The sequence below is a fragment of the Ursus maritimus genome, unplaced genomic scaffold (genome assembly GCF_017311325.1).
Source record: "Ursus maritimus isolate PB19 unplaced genomic scaffold, ASM1731132v1 scaffold_10, whole genome shotgun sequence".
Lineage (NCBI taxonomy): Eukaryota > Metazoa > Chordata > Mammalia > Carnivora > Ursidae > Ursus > Ursus maritimus.
Genome location: NW_024423344.1, coordinates 37101690 through 37112326, shown reverse-complemented (window position 1 = coordinate 37112326; position 10637 = coordinate 37101690). Strand labels below are relative to the sequence as shown.

At 36.1% G+C, this 10637-nt stretch overlaps 1 non-coding gene across 1 annotated transcript; it reads right to left on the bottom strand.

Moving 5' to 3' along the window:
• Positions 1-5594: 5594 nt before the first annotated feature.
• On the bottom strand, positions 5595-5667 carry TRNAK-CUU. Its single transcript has one exon. It is a non-coding gene; the product is annotated as a tRNA-Lys (tRNA).
• Positions 5668-10637: the final 4970 nt, after the last annotated feature.

The following is a 10637-nucleotide window of genomic DNA, read 5'->3' as shown; positions in this document are numbered from 1 at the left end:
CCTAATACTCAAATGTCTCAGAATTTCATATCACCAAAATGATATTGAACAAAGATATCTTTATGTTTATAGAAAGATACATATGAACTGTAAAATACATGTTATGTAAGGTGTATAAGTATATACACGCATATGTATGCATATATGCATGCAAGTAGACAGAAAGTTGTATTTAAATTTAGTAAGGGAAACAATCATATATAAAGAAAATGTGAACCACTTTAAAATAAATGTAAACATTTGTCACTCAATTAACTAAGGAAAAATTACCCAGCAAAATAAATGATCCAAATTTGAAATCTTATAAACTTTAAATGTATCTGTTTTTGTTACATCAGATGCTTAAGACGTCCTGGAAAATAGTTGGAAAATTTACCTACAACGTGAAAAGACAGAATTATAAACTGACATGAAATATGTGTGTACATAAAAACATTGGTAGGTAGATAATAGAAGATAGAAGATAAATAAAAGGGGAAAACATTATTTAGAGGGCAAAAAGAAAATCACACAGCATTTCATGTATGCAATAGTTTAGTGTGTGATTGTTAAACATTTTTAACCCAAATCTATAGGTCGGTACTATATACTACACTCTAGCAATAAAACAAGGTATGCTGTGTATTAGAACTTGTGTTGAGTCTAGCAATCAGTTCAAGTTGCCATTTAGTTGAAAAAGGGTCTTTAGACTTTGACCTGACCATTTCTCCTACTGGACTAAAGACCTTGTCACAGAGATCTGATGCACAAAATAATGACTATGATACAGGTTGCTTAAGAGTTTGCATTTATGACTAATTCTCTTTAGCTCCAAGTAACCTGGTACCCATTCGGTGGGATATTTTAGATTTTTATCACATGAAGATAGGACAAAGTAGGGAATATGTAATTAGAGAAATTTTATTCCAAGTAAAACTACTTTCCTAAATGAAAATAATCTAGATTTTATAGCTAAATCATACTACCCATATTAACTATACCGCATAGGAGGGTGGATGATCAATTTTATGGTTTAGACATAATTGTTGCTTTTCTCTCTGTTTGGATATGCTTACAAGGCTCTTCTGTTTTTTGTCTTGACCCATCACAGTCAGAGTTGCCTTGTCTGATATTAGGTTCCTTGAAATTATGTTCAACAGAAGAATATGACAGCTGGACCACTTGCTAACAACTCCAAAGCCAAGCTGAGAGGGCTGGGCCAGCTCCCAGCTGTCTGGTTCGTTTTCCTATGGAAATGTAGATATGTAAAACTTACTTACAGGATTATAAAAGCAGAATAAAAAGTATAGATGGCATTTAAGTTGTAAATCTAGCACACATGCTGGATTCACTTAACGCACTGACCCATATCAATCAAAGAAATTCACAAAGGTATATAATTCTGGAAATATTTGTGAGCTCTGCTCGGGTTAGAACAATCACTTCAATTATATTGCCAAGTAAACATTTTATCTGAGATAGTTATATGCTGCAGAATACTGTCTTAAAATATTGTCTTTTATTACATATTAGTCATATCTTCCATTCAGTATTTTCAGTTTTTCAAAGGCAGTGACTGTTCCATATCCTCTGTATACCACCCACTCAGTGAGAGTCTTAGTGTTGATGTGACTAAACACTTAAGTGGTTGGTTAGAGAGTGGAAAATGGAAATGGATCAAAAGGAGAAGTGGCTTCTTCAAACTACTATAATTCATAATACTAGTTGTCACCAACTTCAGGAAATCATTTTCTTCCGAAATAGATTTAAAATGCAATTTATGGAATATATTATTTTTATCTCCCTCCTCTTTGAAAGCCTACCTTCAATAACTCTCTAAACTGCAACTGGAGATGATGACTTTTTTAGGTGTTTTCAACTGTCTCTGAAAATTTAATGATAACAGGGATACTCAGACATTCAGCTTTAATAAGCACTTGCACATTGACCTTCTCTGATTCTTATGATTGCTACCCAGCTGTAGTGTTTCCTATTGAAAAGTAATTGGATTACCTCAAGCTCAGATATAGCTAACTCCTAGAAGGTTGCTAAGTGTAAGGATAGTTTAGAATGTTCTCCAACTTTATATATATTAAAAAGTCCTGGCAGGCTTATAAACACCTAGCTTGCTGGACCCTCCCCTATAGTTTTTGATTCAATAGATTCCCAGGTAACATAAACAGTGTTGCTCTGGGTTTCCACACTTTGAGAAATATTAATTTACATGAACAAATTTATATTGAGAACTACTGATTTAAATACTATGGTAGGTAGCATGATGGTCCCCAAAAGATATGCACATCCTAACCTCCTGAAGCTGTGAATATATCACCTTCTATGGTAGATGAGACTTTTTAGATGTGGTTAAAGCTAAGGGCCTTGAGGAGGGAGGAGGACTGTAGGTTTTGTAGGGGGATCCAATATAATCACATGGGTCTTTAAAAGTGGAGAACCTTCCTAGTTATATTAGAGAAAAGGAGATGTGAACATAAAAGAATGGTCAGAGAGATGAAAGGACATTGGCTTGCAACAAGAGGGATAAGTGCCATGAGCCAAGGAGTATAGGCAGCCTCTAGAAGCTGGAGAAGACAAATAGATTCTCACATATAGCCCCCAGAAAGAAACTTAGCCCGCCCAACACCTTGAGTCAGACTGACCTATATAACTATAGGATAATAAATTCCTCTTTCTAAGCCACTAAATTTGTGGCACTTTGATATAACAATAGAAAATGAATATAGATATGGAAAAATCCTATCACCCAGAATTACACATCGCTATCTGTTCTTCCCTGACCCTTCACATGCCCCCCCTACACACACAGATAGCCATTGCAGCAGCAAAAGCCCTAAACCTGATATAAGAAAACCAGAATTTATGTACCACTTATTATCTGTATTAGTTTAGACAAGTACATTTCATTTAATTGAAAATCACTTGAGACCATCCTATTTTTACATATGCCATGTGTTAAGACAGAAAACCAAGTCAAGCAGAGCTGCTATCTTTAAGGGGCTTTAATGTTGGAGACAGAGCAGGAAATCAACAACAATGTGAAATGATCTAGATACCAAAATGATCTATATATTGAAATTCAGGATTGTGATATGAAAGCCCAGAAGAAGGGTGTTTCAACTTTTCTGATTCCAAAGTTTCTTCATACAAAATTACAGTTTTCACAGAAAAAGATCTAGTATTTACTAAGGGCTTGTCTGAGCTACCAGGTGTTTAAGTGATCAATTAGGACAATGCCCTAAGCTGAAAATAACTATCAAGGCTTTATTCACTAACTGCACTAGTATAAGCAAGAGGCCACAACAGAATATAGTACTGGCGTCTCCTTGTTACGTTTCCCCCCCCAGACTGGCATCAGTGACATCGGGTGATGTGCAGTGCCAACGAGGGAAACCGTGGACAAAAGCCTGTGGATGTGTTATGGACTGCGAGGATTTGGGGATGGGAAAAAGGAAGGACTAAGAGTGGAAAAATACTAAGTCAGTTTACTGAAGGCCCCAGACAAGGACATCTTGGTGGAGGGGCCTGAAAAGTAACTCAGCACAGCCCCCTTCCACCGATCAGGAGGCCTCTGAATGCAGAGGTGTCAAGCTAGTAATGCACATACATGTAAGAGCACGGCTGGCCAGAGGTGGGGAAGGCCGTGCACCGAGTCCAGACAGAGGATGGCAGCATGACATCGTGACGCACGATGTATGACAGGCAAACCTTTGCATCTGCCAATGGTGAGGCCTTAAAGCTCACACACACAATTTCAGCCTGACAGGTCCTATACGTATAGACCAGTGCTATCCCAAAGAAATATAATGTGAGACAGGTATGAAATTTTAGATTTTATACTAGCCACATTCAAAAAAAAAAAAAAAAAGAAAGAAACAAGTAAAATCCATTTTAATAATATAGCTTACTTAAACCAATGTAGCCAGGGCGCCTGGGTGACACAGTGGTTAAGCATCTGCCTTTGGCTCAGGGCGTGATCCTGGTGTTATGGGATCGAGCCCCACATCAGGCTCCTCCACTATGAGCCTGCTTCTTCCTCTCCCACTCCCCCTGCTTGTGTTCCCTCTCTCGCTGGCTGTCTCTATCTCTGTCAAATAAATAAATAAAATCTTTTAATAAATAAATAAATAAACCAATGTAGCCAAAACATTATTTCCAAGTGTCTTCAATATCAAAATATTTTTAAATTATTAAAAATTATTAATGGGATATATTACACTCTACTTTTTCCAATGGTAAGTTTTCAAAATCTGGTGTGTAGATACACTTACAGAACACCTTAACTGAGACCAACCACACTTCAAGTGTTTAATAGTCACATGTGGCCACTGGCTGTTCTATTGGACAGTGCAGATATAAGGCCTTTTCTAAGTACTTTGAAAAAAAGCACAAAGGCATAATACAAAATCATCCAATCCTGGCTTTCAGTTTCAGCTCCTTGATTCTTTATTAGTCCTGGGGCCACAGGCAAAACCCTTAACTTCCTTGAGTTCGTATATTTAAAGTTCCTAGTCAAGACTCTGATACATAACTTGGAATTCAAAACACATCAATTCCCTTTACCTCAAAAATACTGAGTCAGTTTAGTGAAGGCCCCAGAAAAGGACATCTTGGTGGAGGGGCCTGAGAAGTCAGCACTTTCTTTTCCTTTACACAAATTGTCTTAATTGAAGAGGACCATCTTTAATGAGATAAAACATACTAATATTTTGGTGAGTGTTCAGAAAGAATTAACACAGCAGATGTCAAACTGCTGTTTTCATAAGGGCTTGCTTACAAGATTGGCCCTTGTCTGGTGTCTGGGGACTTTGCTTTTGACCTGTTCCCTAACTGATTAAAGGTAAATCATTGTCTGTAAACTGTACAAATAATGCGATTTGTGGTAAACACCTGTTTTCCTTCTTGGAATCTGGAATTTTGAACATATGAGGGACAAACTATGTGACCAGCACAATAAAACCTTGGGTGCTCAGTCTCTAATGAACTTCCTTGGTATGAAATATTGCACACATTTTCTTGTACTTTTCACTGCTGAAGAAAGGGTCATACTTAATTTGCCCCATCACAAGAAGAAGAAAACCTGCCTATGGATTGCTACACATCCTGTCTATCCTATGTCTCTTCTTACTAAACTTGTCATATTATCTTTTCACTAAAATAGACTTTAGCTCTGAGTCCATCTAGGGAATCCCTAACCTCATGGATGCACTTGGGGACCTCTGAAATGGAACATCTTAAATATTAAATAAATTTGTATTGGAGTTTAAATCTAATAAAACCATTTCCATTTGAATAGTGTATTAGAGCTTGGAGGACAGGCAAAACTAAATGAGTAAAAGACAACTTCCACACAAACAATTTATAAAACAGGGTTTAAGAGTGCTTCTGGAAGAATATCTGGAAGCCTTAAGAGCTCCCCCCATGGACCTTCCACCAGGGATTGTGATTTGGTTCAAAACTATTCAGGTCCACAGCCGAGAAAAAAAATCAAATTTCTTTCGGGACTCTGATACTAGTTTCATGAAAGTGGCTTTTGGTTTTTTGTTGTTGTTGTTGTTGTTGTTGTTGTTGTTGTTGTTGTTGTTTTAAGGTAGGTTCCGTGCCCAACGTGGGACTTGAACTCACGGCCCTGAGATCAAGAGTTACATGCTCTACCGACTGAGCCAGCCAGGCCCCCATGAAGGTGTATTAAAAGAGCTAAACTTAGATCATCACAATACATTTACATTTAAAAGCCTCATAAAAGTAGAAGCCTCAAATGGCACTGTTAGGCATAGAGAAGTGCCCTCGACACACTACTGACCCTTGCCGTGCTGGGCATTTGTCGATGCAAACTGCCTAAAACTGGGACTATGCATCCAAGTCTCCCTCTTATCCAGCCAAGAACCACATAACTATTTCTTAATAGAACATGAATGGAAAGGGTGTAGCATATCCAGGTCTGATGCTCTAAGAAGTAGATTTCCTCCACTGCCTCCTGACTGGTCACCTGCATAGAAGCAAGACTCCAAGATCACAGAGGATGGCAAAACCAAAAAGAGAAATAGCCCATTCTTTGAACTATGTCACAGGACATCCAGCTGACCACAAACATCCATGTTGTGTTTCTACAGGAATAAGAAATAAATGCTCATTGTTTGAAGATTCTAAAATTTTAGGTTTTTTTTTTTTTTTTAATAGTTGTCGTATCCACATATCCATATGTCATCCACATATATCTATGTCAGGATATAGAAAAATAACTGTCTTACAAACTCCCTTCTATTTGACCTCAACAAACAAATATACCTTGACAAAGTTTTATTTCCAGAAGATCCTGTTACCTGTGGACAAATAACTGCCTTAACAAGACAATAATGAGAGCACTCTTTATGGTGATCAAATTCGCTAAAGGGTAAAATGCTGTGCAGTTCAGTCCCAGATCAGAGCTGCATTTAAAGAATCTGAGCCCAAACAAGAATATCCAATATTTAATCTAAATTCTCCCATAAACATTTAAGGGGGTTTTACGATAGACCCACTACAACTCTTTAGATGGTACCAATGCCTCACCTCATAACTAGCCCAACACGATCTCTAAATTCTCTCCCTCATACTCTCAAAGAATTCTCTCTCATGTTCTATTGGTGTTCTGTTCTCAATATCTTGATTCGTTCACCACTCCCAACTCGTGTACCAAACTGTGGGCCATATCAGCAGAAATGTGAACCCCTTGAGCATCACAATTTTAAAAAGACATCTGTTATATAGAATATATTATTCTGTAACAGATTTTTATACATGCAATGCATTATATTTCATTTGCCAAACTGACATATATTTATTTAATTTCCATACTTCCACAACAGGAATTTTAGTCATTTATAGGACTCTTCTGAAGAATTTGAAAAGCAAAAACTGTCTATCTTTAAGTGCCACAAAATATTAATAATGTATGAGATTATGCATTACGAGTTTCAATATATTCTTAGTCTTTTTTTGGCAATGTTTTTGCCTTAAGTATCTGCTAAATAGTGGTACAATATTATTTATTAAATGGACTACTACGGATTGAACTCAGCATATCAACTCATTGGATTACTAATAGGATATGGTCTGAGTTTTATTTACTTTGTTGAAAACATACAATATTAAATTTTGTATTAGCAGGTATATACTAATGATATGACATGTATTTCTTACCTGATAACACTTCTACCAGGTAAAATTATTTTTACTAGTTGGAATTTTGATTTAATGACTATCAATGATTTATTTTTTTATTTGAATATAGTTGACACACAATGTTACATTAGTTTTGAGATGTACAACATTGTAATTAGACAAATTTATACACTACGCTCACTACAAGTATACCTACCATCTGTATTAATGATGTTTTAAAAAACATCACTGAAGGATTTTTTAATTATACTTCCAAAGAGACAAAATGGGCAATACTCAGACTGGGTTGACTTTTGCGAATATGTAAATCTATAAAAGCTTCAGAATGACAACTCTAGAATAATGTTAAATTTATCTATAGCAGAGTTGAAATTGGGCCAGAGATGTTTCAGAATCCCCTTTTGCTTTTCCCTCCAGTATTTCTTCCAATATCTGAAAAATATGTAGGATAGAATAAATAACCCTTTAAGAATTTTTCTTCTGTTTGAAACAAAGATAGGCTTTTGGAAAATGTAATTCTTTTTACATTTACTCTCCACTTTTATAATATCTAAATGAGAAAGAGAATGCATGCTTTACAGCGGCAAAGATTAGGTATTGGGAGATTTGAGTTTACAGGATAAATTCTAGGTTGGAAGATCCAAGAACTCCCAATTTTTAAAACAATACACTAAAAGATTTTCTAGAAGTTAGGTGAAATAGGCAGTGTAAATTTCTATATAAAATCAAACCACCCTACGGTGATTTATATTGCTCTGAATGATACATTTGGATTACTATTGTTTTTTTTTTTTAATGTAGAGCCAACCTTCCAGAAGCTTTATAATAACTACTGGCAGTCAGTTTTATTCTGTTGCATTATTAATCCCTCCACTTTCTTCTAAATTATTATTATAATCCCTATACAAACTCTGCTTTTCTCTTTGTGTAACAAAATCAAGTTCTATATTCCAAGATGAGCACTTGTCGGGTCAGGCAAAATAATTGGTGTTGTTTCCCCATTTTTGATCTTTGTTACCAGAGTGAATCCAGAAATAGTTGGTTTAACACGGTACCATGTGTACCGCAGGGCCCTTTTCATGAGTCATCATGATTTGGGAGTAATTTGCTCGGAAAGCACAAAAAGTACTATGTAGAGGGTAACCGATTTATCATTTAGCTTTATTGCCACACAAAATGACTAGATTGAATGTGGAGTGGGGAAGAAATCTAGCCCAGCGCTAAGCCAATGCATAATAGGGAGGCCTGGGTGTTGTGTGTGGAATGGGTGTGTTTCTTTAAGAGTAATATGCTCCCTCTCCATTCGGGAAGGAATTTGTAAGTGTGTGTTACAAAATATTCATCTTTAAAATAAGTTTCTTCAAGAACTGTACTGGAAAACCCAAGAAAATGGCACACTCCCAAATCAGGTTGACTATGGTATTAATGTTTTATAGAAAAATACTCGAGAGGGACACAATAAAACCTGGAGCAGTGAAAACATAGTGATGGTACCTAGTTAATTAGTTGAATAAATCAGAAATAGGTGATGAATAAATAAGGTAACCAATGAATTCATGATTAGGAATATGAATGGGTAATGTGGTCCATTTAGTAACTCACCTCGTAAGCAGGTGGCAGCATCCTAAATGACTTTTCTGAGCAAGCAAGAGATGTCTGAATAAAAGGGAAGAATTACTTACTCTTCCCTAAATCATCCATATTGTTTAACCAAACTGAGTTATTTCTAACACTTATGCAGCATTAAAAATAAAAAATGGAGAGAGGCCACTTTAACTGGAAGCGGAAGACAAAAGAGAAGTAGCTTAAACTATGAGTGGCCAACTCCTCTGAGTGCTTTTTACAAGGCAACCCAGTTATTTTCCTTCAATGAAAACAGTGCAGGGGACGTAAAGTTATATACCTCGGCTGGACCATAACTTACTGCTGATGTACCTTCATTTGCAATTGCTTTTATTTTTAAGGAGTAAGTAATGGACTGGAACAATATCTCAAGGCAATATGTGAACAGACAAAATGAGCACAAAAACAGCCCCATGCCCAGGCAAAGGTTTGGTACATTTAGAGAGAGTTTTGACGACCACATTCCTGCCTCTCAGGGAAGCACTTGATCCTTCCAGTTGCTTTTGCCTAAGGTGGAGTTTGCTTCCTATTGGTTTATTTAAACCTAAAACTGGTTCTTAGAAGGATTCTTAATTAATACTGGCTACATGATTTATCTTAAAGAGTATAATATAATAATATTTAAAAATGTTCCTTGTGTGCAAGTCTCACTCTCCGGAAAATACTTACGTCTAATATATATATAATAAATTCTTCACCAAGACATACTTGATTTAACTTCTTATTCCTCCTTCTCAGGGTAAAAACAAGCACAGTAGCCGAATTTTAGGATATACACAAACTAACAGCTGTTCTTTCGCCTCATCTCTCAAGCAAGGTGTCATAAACACAACTCTTTAAAATAATCTAGCACATATTTGAAACGTTATTGATATTTATAAGTAAATTAGTTGTGCTCCTTCTATGGTCTCTTAATTTGCTTACGTTTTAAACTACAGTCTCACTATATTGATTTTTCACAATTTAGAGAGGACTGAACCTCAGATTTTTGTTAACATTTTCTACGCCAAGTCAAGCCTCTCACTTAAGATTTCTTATTGAACAAACTACTTTAGTAGGTTCACCGATTTTTTTTTCAGAAGCAAGGATTTATTGGACCAAGAATATAAGATTTTGATGCCTTGTAACATGGGAGAACAACTGTCCTGGTATTGGGCAATATAGAAAGAGGAAAATGTTTGGCATAAGTTCTCAGTCATTGGTCCAAAGTCAAACACTAGTGAATGAAACAACAGAGCCAGGATGTTTTCTTTCCAAAACCGACCATGCAGTAATCCAAAATACTCATGAAAATAAGAAAATATTGCACTCAAAAACAATAAATTTGTATAACTACATGTGTACCCGTATTATTTGTGGGAGAAAAATAAAGAATTAATGTCCATACATATTTACAAGAATTTTCAAGCTAATTTATCTTTAAAATACAATCTTTGTAAAACTCCATCAGTACAGTCTCTATTTACACACACATTGTTTTATACCGTGCACTGACAATACTAAAAACCAAATGAAAACAAAACAGAAGTTATGCATTCCTTTCCAAAATTCGTACATCTTTTCCATTCTCAAGGACAAAACATACCTTTGACAGGTACCATATAAACATCGCCACAACTTAAAGACAAGTGAAGCTGGAAATAGCTTTATACTGCTTCTGCAAGCCAAACCCATCCTTGCTAAAGAGTTTTGTTTAGCCACAGCAACATTTGTTTTATTGTGGTTCAGCTGGGTTTGTTATTATTGAATTGAATGTTTTTGGTGGAGGTGGAGAAAGTCCCTGTTCTTTCATGTTTGCTGAGGGCAACACCATTCCATTCTCGTAAACCAGGCCCCACTACCTGCCTGAATTGGAA